The sequence below is a fragment of the Phyllostomus discolor genome, chromosome 8 (genome assembly GCF_004126475.2).
Source record: "Phyllostomus discolor isolate MPI-MPIP mPhyDis1 chromosome 8, mPhyDis1.pri.v3, whole genome shotgun sequence".
In the NCBI taxonomy this organism is placed as follows: Eukaryota; Metazoa; Chordata; class Mammalia; order Chiroptera; family Phyllostomidae; genus Phyllostomus; species Phyllostomus discolor.
In genome coordinates, this window is record NC_040910.2 from 110,051,013 (window position 1) to 110,064,359 (window position 13,347).

Genomic DNA, 13,347 nt, shown 5'->3' on the forward strand with positions numbered 1-13,347 from the left:
TTGCCTCCTAGAACACTGGTTTATTATGAAGGGTGTTACACAGGGCACAGGCAGGGGCTGGAGGTCCGCAGGGCGGCGAAACGGCACCAGGTGTTAGACCCGGGGGAGTCAGACCAAACTTCGGTCTCGCTACTTGAGTTCTGGCTATGAAAGAACTCAGAGCCAAGACTCAAACTGTAAGAGAAGGTTTATTTAGAAAGTCCCGGATGTAGGAGAAGTGAGCTGCGGAAGCAATGGGCTCAGAAACAAGTTCCAGGGGCAGAAGAAGGGAGTCCTTGGAGCTCAGGAGGGAGAGAGAGGCAAAGAGACCGCCCCCGGGGGGAAGCATTTGGGGCCCTCCTGGCACTCTGGCCCTTCGAGGAGCTGGGGTGCACCATGCTCCCGGCACAGGGGGACACCAGCCCGGAAGCTCCCCCCCAGTCTTGCTGTTCAAGAGTGTTTGTGACGGCGTAGTTGCCAGCGCCGCCCCAGCGATGGGCTGAACTCTCCAACCTTCTCATTGCTGGGTCTCCCTGGTCCAGAGGCTGGGGAGGGACCCTCCTCCAGTCACCCCAAACTGCAGGGCTGGTCATGAACATCAGAAGCCACTCCTATCCCTCGGGACATTGCAAGGGTTGTTAGGAGCGCCCGGACGGAAACCGCGGATAAAGGCAGAGATGTATGTCCCTTCTCACACCAGGAGGCACAGACGCACGGTGGCCCGTTCTGGTTCCAGGTAGGACTCTGACACTCGGGCCGGCTCTGGGTGGGTTGGAAGAGGGGAAGAACCGCTGACTTTATAGAACAACTCAACACAGCCCTTCACCCGCTTCCTGGGGAAAACACTTTGTATTTTTCCTGAGGAGTGTCAAGAATGCAAATCGGCTTGCTTTTACGCACACAGAGTTGAGAAGGGTTCACAAAAAGATTCACAGACTAAGGAGGGTCCTCCACCAACTAGCCAGACCGAGCTGGGTTCGCTCTTTGTCAGCAGAATGGTTACCACCTTCCGACTCAGCCCGCAAGGTAATCTTTACCCATTGAAAACGTGTTTTTCATCTGGCCACGTCGCTTGCCAGAAACTTCACCTGTAGTGTTTTCTAAAGCGTTATGGTGGCGTGGGCATTCATCTCATCTCGTCCTGTGACTGTCGGGTCCGGGTGCATCGCCCTCCAGTTCTCTGGTTTCTAGAACAGATGAAGCTGTGGCCCAGCACCGAAGCCGAGCACCCAGTAGGACCGCAGTGGGTCTTGCTGGTCCCAATGATCCTACCAGGCCCCGCCCCCCCCCACACTGGCCTCCTTCCCGGAACCACAGCCCTCATGACCTTCCGCCCCTGCGCGCCCAGGTCCTCACTGCTGGACGTGGGGCCAAGAATTTGACATCCCAAGCCCCCACCTGGCAGCTACACCGCTGAGCTGCCCACCTCGTGAATCGTGGCGAGACTCGCATGAACAAGCACAGAAATATCTAGAAAACTCCAGCCCACGCTGTTCCGAGCGGCTTCTTCCGGGGAATGCAATGGGGTGAATCGGGAGGGGGAGGGGGAGGCGAGAGGACACCTTCCTCTTCATCTTCAAACAACTCTGGGTTGCTTCCACATTTTTCAATAACTACGAATTTCTTTTGTGAATTAAAAAAATTCGTAAATGAGCCCTGGCAGGCATAGCTCAGTGGATTGAGCTCGGGCTTCGAACCAAAGTGTCCCAGGTTCGATTCCCAGTCAGGGCACATGCCTGGGTTGCAGGCCATAACCCCCAGCAACCGCACATTGATGTTTCTCTCTCTCTCTTTCTCCCTCCCTTCTCTTTCTAAAAAATAGATAAATAAAATCTTTAAAAAATTTGTAAATGTCCACAGTGACTAAATAGGTTAGTGGAATCATGTAGTTCGTGGTCCTCCAAAAGCGTCCAGTGCCCCTACACTGCAGGCTTCTCTTCCGCGCCTGCGTGTGGGTCACTGGGCCCGGCGGGGACACCTGTGGTCTGAGGGTGGCAGTGACGTCAGCCAAGATGAGGACCAGGGCTCCAGGGGAGGTGGGAGACAGAGAAGGCGGACTCCACATTGGCTGAAGCCACGGCTCCTCCCTCCTCCCTCCAACCCTCCCCCACCCACCCGGTGTGCGACATATGTTTTTCCTGGGCTATCCAGCAGGCCGGAGCCGCGGTGCCAGAGGGAGGAACTCTGTAGAACAGAATGCAGTCAGCACAGAACACATTTAAAAAAATCAATCCCTGGGAAAAAATAAAATAAAATAAGAAATCAATCGTGGGCGGGGGGGAGTCCATCGTTGGGACAGCAGCCCAGCGGAGTGCAGGGCCGGCGCGGATGCCACCCTCCCACAGAGCCGGCGGGCCGCTGGGGTTGGTTCTGGGTGTGCCGCCGGTTCAGCAGGCGCGGAGGCCAGCCTGGGCCAGCTGCACTCAGCACCCAAGGGCACAGCTGGGGGCTGGCACACCCTCACAAGCAGCGGGCCGCAGAGAGGCGAGGCGTGGGGCCGTGTGCATGCACACTTGTTTACTGGCTGTTTGCAGCTCTTTGTGTGGGGGGCAGGGAGCTGCTTCCCCCCCTTCCCCCCGCACCCCAGTGGTTGGAGTCTGCCAGGACAAGCCCTCCCAGCCCCTCCCAGGTCTAGGAAGGAATTAGGGGTGCAGTTTTTTGGAGAACCCAGGACACTTCAGATGCAAAGAAAGGAACCACATGAGGAGACCACTGTGGCTCCTAATAGAGTCCCACTGACTAAGGCAAAGTCCCCAGGACATCTCCCTGAAAGGGGGAGATGGTGGCAGGGACCCCAGGCCCCTCCAGCTAGCTGCACAAACCAAGTCTCTTCAGCCGCTGAGCTCGAGTTACAGTATGGCTCTGGAATCCACCCCCTGCCCCGGGCTGGGCTCCGCCGTCACTTTTGGGTGTGCGCGGGAGGAATTCCTCGAGTACTGGGAACAAGTTCCGTCCCGTCCTCCCGAGGCGCCAGGGACCTGGGGGACAGAGGGCAACAGTGTTCCCTGCTGTGTCCTCTGCCGCTCCTCCGTGGCCAAGGAGACTCGGGGCGGGAGCGGAGAACACCCAGCGGTCGGCCCCACTTCCGACCCCCACCCATTCTCCTCAAGAACAAGCCCAGCCCGCCAGGTTGGGAGAGACACCAGCCCAGCCCGCCAACAGGTTGTCTCTTACTCAAAACGTGAGTTCCTGCCTCCCCTGCCAGCCCAGCCAGAAGTCACCTGGTGCAGACGGCAGCCTGAAGGCTCGCTCTAATTCACGGGTCAGCGGTTTCCGTGAAAAGCCATGTAGCAGAGATCTTCAACTTCCTGGCCAGAGGTCATCACAACTGCTTAACGATGCCACTGCAGCAAGAAAGCGGACAGACAATACATCCACAAATGGGCGTGGGTCTGTGCTAATAAAACTTTATTTATAAAAACAAGCGGCGGGCCAGGATTGGCCTGTGGAGTGTGGTTTGCTGGCCCTGCTAGGGCCGATCTGAGCATCCTGAGGAGGGGCCGTCCTCACTAAACCCCTGTGGGCCTGCAGTAGCCATCTCAGGTTCCCCAAAGCCCGGCGTGCACCACAGCAGAGGGGCGGAGAGTTCATGGGGCGGGGGGGGGGGGAGGTGAAGCAGATGTTTGCTGACCTGAGGACCCCCGGCCTACCCCTGGAACTCACTCTACCTTTGGCTAATGTAGTTCCACGGAAACAGGTACCTCCCCAGTGGACACGTCTGTGGCCGCTTAGAGACGAACAAGGAGCATCTCCCGGAGGGTATGTGAGTCTAGAGACCTGGGCCCAGGAGCACAGATAGTTTCGTTCTTATCTACATCATCCCGGGCGTAGGACCCGGCCACAGGGGGAAAAGCTAGGTTCAAGTCTCAGAGCTGCCGCCGCCACATACTATCCAAATGACCTTGGACAAGTTACATAATCTCCCCAAGCTTTAGTTTCCTTGTTTTACAAAACGGAAATAAAAATAGTACTTGGTTCCTGGAGCCCTCGGGTTCAGATCAGATAACCCATGGAAAGCATTTAACACAAGACATAAACGGGCAAGACCAGGCCTGTGGCTGGGGCCGGCGGCTCACTCACTGGGCGCCTTCCCTGCGCCAGGCCTGCGCTGGGGAAATGCTGAGTTAGACCTTCTCTGAGGCTCAGGGGAACCCTCTGAGCCACCCCGTGTTACGGGCGGGAAACTGAGGCTCGGAGAAGCAGTCGCTTGCTCCAGGGCACACAGATCTGCTTTTGCATAAAAGGAGGAATAAGAGAACGTATATAAGACATCCAAGAGGAAAAGGATGGGGGTGGGCAGGACGCGTGGCAGCCTCTGCGGACAGGGCCGAGGCAGAGGGGCAGCCCGCTGGGATGGCCGTGTTTTCGGGAGAGCAACTGTGCCGTCGCCTGAGCCACCACGCGCTCACCAGGGGCCCGTCTCTTGCACAGCTGCCGCCGGGCGGTCCTGGGAAAGCTGACGGTGTCCTGGGAGGAAGGATTCTCTGGAGGCTGTTGGCTGAACATCCCACGCTCCCGTGTGCTGGGTTGAGTGGTATGAATCACACGTGTCTCTCCACCTGGAACTTCCAAATGTGGCCTTATTTGGAAACAGGGTCTTTACAGCTGTAAGCTGTAAGCAGGTCAGGGTTGAGAGATGATCCCACCGGACTAAGACAGGCCCTAAAGCAAACGAGTGCCCCTACTAAGAACCATAAAAGGTCCCTGCAGACACAGAGAGGAAGGCCATGGGAAGGTGGGGACGGAGACTGGAGTGACGTGTCTACAGGCTAAGGACTACTGGGGGTCACCAGAAGCTAGGAGACAGGAATGCAAGGCCCGCCCCCCTCCCCCCTTAGGGCCCTTAGAAGAACCCACCCTGCCAACACCTGATTTTGGACTCGGGGCCTCCAGAGCCGTGAGAGAAGGCATTTCTGTTCCTTGGGGCCACCCTGTTTCCGGCTCTTTGTTACAGCAGCCCCAGGAACTTGTTACACCCACGTGAGCTTTCGAGGGTGGCCCCTGGTGTGTGGCACGTGCCGGGGACCCCAGTGATGCCGTAGGAGAGAATGAGCAGGGAAAGGACTCAGGAAGGGAGACATCAGCCGGTGGGCCAGGGTTGGCTCGGAAAGCCGGGGAGCACAGTGCAAATTCAGGGGAAGTCACAGCCCAGAAGCCAGGACTGGGGTGGGGGTGGGGCCCGGGCGGACTGGCCGGGCAAGGCCCCGTCTCCGCCGTGCCTGAGAGCTGCACATAAGCGGGCTGGAACACGTTCTCTGTTGAAGCGCGATAGCCAGGCCAACGCAAGCAAGGACTGTCTGCTTGGCTGCCCTGTCCCGCTCTGGCTGCCCTCCCCCCACCCCGCCCCCCCGGGGCTGTGCCTGCCTCGCAGCAGCTGCCTGGCGGACCGTCAGCCCCACTCCCACCGAGCCATCCGACGGCCTGGTCGGGGCTGTGGTCAGGATGTGGGAGCGAGGCCAGGCTGGACGGTGGCCACGTGTAGGTGTGTGTATGGCGCCCCTGACCCTGGTGCCCCAGGGCTTGTGCCGACATCAGGGAAAGCCAGCGGCACCTGGCGGATGGGGGCGGGGGCTAAGGCTGCCCAGTGGCTTTGCTGTGGAGGAGTTTCTTCCTGCCCCCACGCTTCTGCCGAAGCCAGGCCCCCGTGTGGTCATAGCCGCAGCTCTTCTAAGCTGGGCAGCTCAGGAGCCTGAGGAGTGGAGATTGTCCCTTGTTGTGGGTCACAGCTTGTCTCCGAAGGGGGCAGCCACCAGTTCCTGCCCTCCTTGTAGGTAGGTGCCCCCGGCCCACTGATAGGCTGAGTCCACTCCCCCTGCCCTTGTATCTGTGACCCTTTGGCCAACAGAATACGGCGGAAGTGATGCTGAACCGCATCCACACCCGCACTCAGCCCTTGAGACGCTGGCCATTTCTACCCGCCCTTGGAGGCCAGGGCTGCCGCTCACGGAGCCGGGGCCTCTCTGCTGGAGAGAAGAGGCCACACGGAGGAGTCCTGAGCTGCCATCTCGGACCTCCCGCCGGGCCTGGCCTCCGGAGGAGCTGACCACAGCCCCAGCGGCTCTCTGGTAGCAGTTGGGTCGAGACCCCGCCCCCGCCGCTGAGGAAGCACTGGCCGGCGGAGCCCTGCCGACCCGCGCAACTGGGAGAGATAAAAACGAATTACAGTGTTCAGTACTGAACTGGGGGGCACTTCGTTTACATAGCGCTCGGTGACAGGGGTCCTCTGGGAGGTCCGTCCCTTCCCCGGTCTCGTTCTGGCCGCTCCGAGCGCCAAAGCCCACAGTCCCTCCTTGACGCCTTGGCCCCGTGGTCTCCCTGGGAACCAGCCTGGGTTTCAGGGCAGCGCTGCCGGGCGGTGCTCCTCCTTCTGGGGTTGGTGCCTTTATTTTTTTTATTTTTATTTTATTATTTATTTTTAGAGAGAGGAGAAGGGAAGGAGGAACAGAGGGAGAGAAACATCAGTGTGTGGTTGCCTCCCATGCACCCCCACCTGGGGACCTGGCCCACAACCCAGGCATGTGCCCTGACTGGGAATCGAACCAGCGACCCTTTGGTTCGCAGGCCGGTGCTCAATCCACTGAGCCACACCAGCCAGGGCAGGTGCCTTTAAATTAAAATTAAAAGAATGTCCGTAAAGCAGCTAGGATGCTCGCAGCTTCTGAGCAGCTCAGAGGGACATGCAATGCCTGTTATCTGGACAGCACTGAACGGCTTGGCCAGCACTTGAATACACCGAGCCTCCTTTCCCCCGTGACCACCGGGAGGTGACAGGGCAGGCATGGGTCCTTCTGTCATAGAACAGGAAACTGCAGAGGCCACACCAATAGGTGTGGCAGAGCCAGGGCTGGATGCTGGGTCACCCGGCTACCCATCCACAGGCCTCCCGCACCCTCGCACTGCGTCCCCAGTGTCCCCAAACACCCTGGGGAGCAGTCTGGGGCCCATTTTCCTGGGTTGAAGGGACAGACAACTGGGGAAGGGGAACCACCCACAGGTGCTAAGTACATGTTACAGTGACAGGCCCTGAGGTCACCTTCCTGGGTTCAGGTTGAGGCTCTGCCCTTCGTTCCAGTGACTAGGCCGTCACTCCCCTTGCGGAGCCTCAGGCTCTGCACCTGTACAGGGAGACGCACTATTGCAGACAGCTGTCGGCGGTGCACCCAGGGGGAGGGTGGGGCTGGGTGGCTGCCTTGAAGGACAGAGCTGTGGAGGTGACCCTCGGTGATCCTGAAATCCACATCACAAAATGCATGCTCTTCGCCTCGCTCTCCAAGAAGTGGTCTGACCTCCCCCAGGCTGCCAGGCCAGGAGGAAGCCCAGCTAGCCCACGTGCCGGGGACCACAGGAGAGAGGAAGCTGCTTGCCCAGCCCCCAGCTGCCTCAGCTGCAGGCTGCACCAGCCCCTCCGGGGCTGGCTGCAACGGAACAGAAGACCAACCGGGAGCCAGGGCTTCCCAGCCATGCCCCTCCCGAATTCCTCACTTGAAGGACCTTTGAGAAATAAGAAGACAGGGATTGCCGTTTGAAGTTGCTAAGTCTTGGGGTCATTTGTTGCAACAAATAAATAACAGGAGTTGGTTGGGAGGTTCCATGAGTCGAAGGGGGTCTCTCTCTTCCCCCTAGAAAGACATGTTCACCTGGAACCCCAGAATGTGACCTTATTTTGGAATAAGGGTCTTTGCAGATACAATTAAGATGAGGGTTTTGAGATGAGGTCACCTTGGATTAAGGTGGGTCCTACTTCCAAGGACATGTGTCCCCGTAAGAGACGGAAAAGAAGACACAGGGACACAGAGAAAAAGGTCAAGGGTCGTGAAAGGCAGAGCTGGAGCTCCTCCGCGGGCCGTGGAGTGCCCACCCTATGAGGACTGGAGGCCTCCGCCCGCCACCGGCTCCGCCTGAGGGCACCGTCTCCTAGGCAGACCCCCCTCGGGCCCCGGTGTGGCCTTCCCACGACCACAGGCCTGGCCGACACCGTGACTGCAGCCTCATGAGAAGATCCAGGCCGGACACCCCCCATTACCCCGCTCGCTGGCTCCTGACCCCAGACACTCTGTGCCACTCAGTTGCTTATATTTACTCCTTGGTGCCACTGCATGTCCCAGGAACCTGTCCCACGTGTTTTCCCGCCCCACCTGAGGCGGCATGCATGGCCGCTAGAAGTTCTGGGGCCAACTCTCGCCTCCTAGCTAATGACCTTGAACAAGGTGCTTCAGCCTCTCTGAGTGTCCTCATTTATCCTGGCTGATCTGTGGGTCCCTGCATCCACCTCACGGACTGTTGGGAGGAGCAAAGGCGTGAATCCATAACATTGTCAGTCCCTGGCACGAGGTAAGTGTTAGTTATTGTTATTCACACGGGTGAGAAAATAGCCCCAAAGAGGTGACGAGTGGTCTGTGCGGCTGCACGGCCAGTTACTCTGCAGCCAGTCACGTGCTGAGCCTGGGTCTCCCGACCCCCTGCACGATGCTCGAGGTTTAACTGAACAGCTTCGCTTCCATCATCCCACCCCCAGGGCGTGCAGCGGGGAAGCAAGGTCCATCGCTGGCTGTGCAGACGGACTGCGGGTGGGGCGGGGGAACAGCTACTCGGGCCGGACTGGGGCCTTGGTCCTGAGGGGGAACTCCCTGGCCCCTGGAAAGGGGGGGTGTTGGGCAGGACCCAAGAGCAGGCCCCAGCAGGCTAGGTACCCCCTGGGGGGGGGGCTTTTCTGGATCACGCGTTGTTGCCAGAGCAGGGCCAAGCCCAGGGAATGAGCCGCTCCAGCCCTGGTGAGGAAATGGCCATGATAAGCAGGACAACTGTTTTGAAACGCAATATGGGATTAGGACGAAAGGGTTGTCGGGAGTAACTCTCTCCTGCTTGGTTTAAGCAGATGGAAATGAGCTTGGACAAGCAGAGGCCCGGAAGCCCTGGGTCCCCAGAAGTGCCCACTCCCCTTTCTTCTCTGCGTCTCTGAGCGAGCCCTGCACCTGAGAGCAGGCAGCAGCCAGTGGCTGCAGCAAAGGAGTGAGTCAATGGCAACAAATGCAGAAATAAGAAAAGGCAACAGCATTTGAATTGTACCTTTTTCTTTAATCTTTTTATTATTATTATTATTATTGATTGGTTTTAGAAAGAGGAAGAGGGGGAGAGAGCGGGAGAGAAGAGAAGAGAAACAGCCGTGTGTGGTTCCACTTAAACCAACGCATTCATCGGTCGCTTCTTGCACGTGCCTGACCGGGCGTCCAGCCTGCAACCCTAATGGATCCGGACCGCACTCTAACCGACCGAGCTACCCGGCCAAGGCGTGAACTGTACCTTTGAATGAGCAGTAGCACCTAGGAAAATTGGATGCAAAGAACCTCCAGATGTGCTTGGCACTTTCTAACGATGCCTCCGGGGCCAGCTGTAGCCCTTGTAACACAGCGAGCAAGGCTACAGGGTGTGCTTTGTCCTCAGCTGCCACTGAACACGCCATCCCAAAACACGCCTCAAGGAGGATTCTGAGCTAATTATTAAAAAAAAAAAAAAAAGAAAGAAACAGCCTACCCCGGAGAAGCTCTAAAGTCAGTCCCAGTTACGCTTTTGTAAGGGAACTTTTTATGAATAAAGAAAATCCCCGCCCTGGCTGGCATAGCTCAGTGGATTGAGCGTGGGCTGCGAACCAAAGTGTCGCAGGTTCAGTTCCCAGCCAGGGCATATGCCTGGGTTGCAGGCCACGGCCCCCAGCAACCGCACATTGATGTTTCTCTCTCTCTCTCTATCTCTATCTCCCTCCCTTTCCTCTCTAAAAATAAATAAATAAAACCTTAAAGAAAAGAAAAGAAAAGAAAAGAAAATCCCCATCTATGGGGTGCCTCCCCCTCTGCACCAGGAAGAGAGAGACGGCTCCGAACACCGCGGGACTCTCACCAAGGGAGAAGGCAGGGACCTGATTCTGCCCAACAAAACTGGCTCCTGTTTAGTGTGTCTCTTCCTGGCCACCTGCCCGGCCCTGACCGCCCGCAGCCTTCCTTCTGCTGCCTTGGGCTGAAGATGGTATTTAAGTCTGAGGTCTGAGCCTCCTCCCTGAGCTACTACTCATTTCCTCCTGGCTATCTCTTCTGCGTACATAAAGTATACGTGTTCATAAACACACTTGTTTTTCTCTTGCGAATGTGTCTTTTGTTACAGAGTTCCCTGCAGAGCGCTTAAAAGGGTGGAGAAAACATTATTCTCTGCCCCCCCCCCATCCCCATCACCTTGACGTAAATGCCCCCTGTAGGCATCCGTGGCCCTCACATCAAGGTCAGCTGACGAGATTTTTCTCTGGAGCCTTCCGTGTCTAGAAAGAGGAGTTTGGGTGGAAAGAGGTAAGACAGGACACCAACCAGAAATGATTCAGCAGCTTCCTCGGACCTCCAGGGAGAGGGGACCTGCAAGGGGTCCACTCCAGAAAAGCGTTTCTGGGGCTTGTCTTTGGGATGTGCTCACCCTCTGTCCTGGAGCTCTGCCCCTTCCCTCTTCCCGAGGTTCTCGCCTCCCGACAGGCAGGAATCCCAGGCCTGCCGGTCATGTGGGTCTGTGGTCGGCAGTCTGACAGACGCGAGCAGAGCCAGGAAGACAGGGCCAGGTACAGGAGGTCACCAGGGCAGACAGCCCACGTGCCCAGGGACCGGCAAAACCAGCAAAACAAGGAGCTCACCTGAGCAGACTGCTGGTCATGGGGGTTAGACCCCCTGAGCTTCCAAATCACTGGTCAGGGGCCGGAGGGCAAGGCAAAGACGGAGCCCAGTAGTCCTCCCATGATGCTATCATCCCCTTCAACACAGAGGGGCGGGCGTGGGTGGGGGGGGCACAGAGAAAGCAGCAAGGCTCTTGCGACTCCCCCTGGGGCTCCCCCTGGGGACAGCTGGCTCTGTGCCTCCTTGCTCTGGCCCCACCGTTATGCCCTCCTCCAAAGTCCTTCCTTCCCCGAGAAGCAGGGACCACCCACGGGCTGTGATGGCAGAGTGCTTCACGGGGCATCCATGCCACTTGTGCATCGCCTCTGTTTCTCCCTCCTTTCCTCACGGCGGACTTGAACGATTCTTGGTTCAACCTGGCATCGCCGGGTGTCAAGGTCAGCGTGCATCGTTTGTCACCTGGTTAAGGCAGTGGGGGTGGGCGGGGGGAGCATGGATTTTGTAAAACAGGCTCTTGGGTTTCGGGGCCGGAGACTTGGGCTGCAGAGTCTGCGAGGGGACCCAGAAATCTGCTTTTGCAGCAGATGACGCAACCTGTTCGGAAGCTGTGCGTGAAGTCTGAGAAAGCCCAAGGACCAGCTTCTCCGCCCATCTTGTGAGCTGCTTTGCGCCTGCACAGATCAGGCAGTGGAAGGGGGGTGCACCTGGAGCCAGAGAGTTCTGGATCACCGGGCACTCTGGCCAGGGGCTCCCAGATCTGAGGTTTCAGGTCATCTCTCCAGCAGGGGGGTCAAACTCATGTTCACCGGGGGCCGCACCAGCCTCCAGGTTGCCTTCAAAGGGCCGAGTGTTAGGACTGTGTACATGTAACTGCTCCTTAACTAGGGGCAAGGGGCTTGGCCCTGCCTCGGGGTAGAGACAAGGTGCTGGGCCTGATAAAACAAGGTGGAGGGCCGGGTTTGGCCCAAGGGCCTCGTGTTTGCTGCCTGTGCTCTACAGCAATCACGTGTGGCCAGGATCGTCCTTACCCCACGTCACGGAGAAGCACGCTCTGTGTGCTCTTTGGACAGTGCCGGGGCTCCTTCCAGCTCCGAGACGCCGGTGCCACGGCAGGAAGTCAGGATAGGAGCCTTGACCTTTATGTCCGCCACCAATTGACCGTGGGCAGACTCTCCTCCCATCCTGGCCTCCGGGGATACCACAGCCCACCCTGTCTGCCCCCACCCTCAGGGGCTTTGGGGAGGGCTGCCCGAAGATGGGTAAATCATGCTAAGGCTCAGCTTTGTTATAAGGTGGGTGTGATTCGGGCTCCTGTCTTTGGTCCCCTGAACTCAGCCTTGACACTTGAAGTGCAGAATCAAATCACACAGCCTCTATTTTTTTAAGGAAATATTTTTAATTCTTTTTTTTAAAGATTTTATTTATTTATTTTTAGAGAGGGAAGGGAGAGAGAGAGAGAGAGAGAGAGAGAAACATCAATGTGCGGTTGCTGGGGGCCGTGGCCTGCAACCCAGGCATGTACCCTGACTGGGAATCGAACCTGGGACACTTTGGTTCGCAGCCCACACTCAATCCGTTGAGCTATGCCAGCCAGGGCTCGCACAGCCTCTATTAGAAAAATGAAAGAAAAAAATGCCCTTGGTGGGAGCCCCTCCGCGGATCTCAGTGGAAGGGATGGGGCCCGAATGCCTGTGAAGGGGTTAACGCAGCAGGGCGGGTATGCGGGCGAATCTCAGCGGCAGGGGAGTGACCGCACGAGGGACAGCGAGAACCCAGGCCGTTGCATCAGAGGCCTGAAGTACAGCCCGTTTATGGCCAGGCCCCACTTTAGCAAAACCACAGCTGCTATTAAGACCCTCAGCCACGCCATCCGTGGCTCTGACACTTGGCATAATGGCCGAACGCCGCCTTATCATCAGAGGGGAGAGGAGCAGTGCGGAAACCGGAGGGGCTAACGTGTCAGCGGCCGCCCGGCGTCCCGGGGCTGCAGCACGCTCCCAGAATAGCACGGCCGGGTTCCCGGCAGCCTGGGGCCGCTGGGCGGCTGGGCTTCCGGGGGGAGGGAGAGAGAGTCAAGGCCCAAGTCACCCGGGGAACAGCTGGGACTGGACGCCGCCCAGAAGCCAGCTGGCTGGCCCTGCCCTGTTGGAGGCCCCGTCGCCGGTGAGTGCGGGCGGGTCTGGCTCTCCCGTGGCACGCCGGCTCTCCCCCCATCACCTCGGCGTCCTGGCTCAGCTGGAGAGCCGGGGGCACCCTCACATCCCAGGCGAGGGGGCGGGTCTTCTGAACACAGCGGGGTGAACTGCGTCGGCAGCTGGCAAGGCGAGTGCGGGGCTGAGCGGCCCTGAAGGCAGTGCAGGGAGGACGCGACCATCCATGGGGGCCGGCGGCTGGAGGGGGACGGGGTGGACAAGGAGACGCAGGGCTCTGCCACAGCCCGGGCAGCGGCCCATCATGGCGCTGTCTGGGGCTGGCTTCGAAGGCGAAGGGACCGTAGCTGAGAAGGGAGGTTGCCTGCCTGACCCCTGGCCTGTGCAGAGCCTTCATCCACGTACTCCCTCGCAAACGTATCTCTTGAGGCCCTACTACGGGCGAGGCGCCAAGGGAACCCACAGAGGGACCAGGTACACAGCTTTCTGTCCAAGAGCTTATGCGGACACAAGACGTGCGTCTAAACCAGCATCAGTAAGACGGGACACGTACCCTGGCCGGTGTGTGGCTC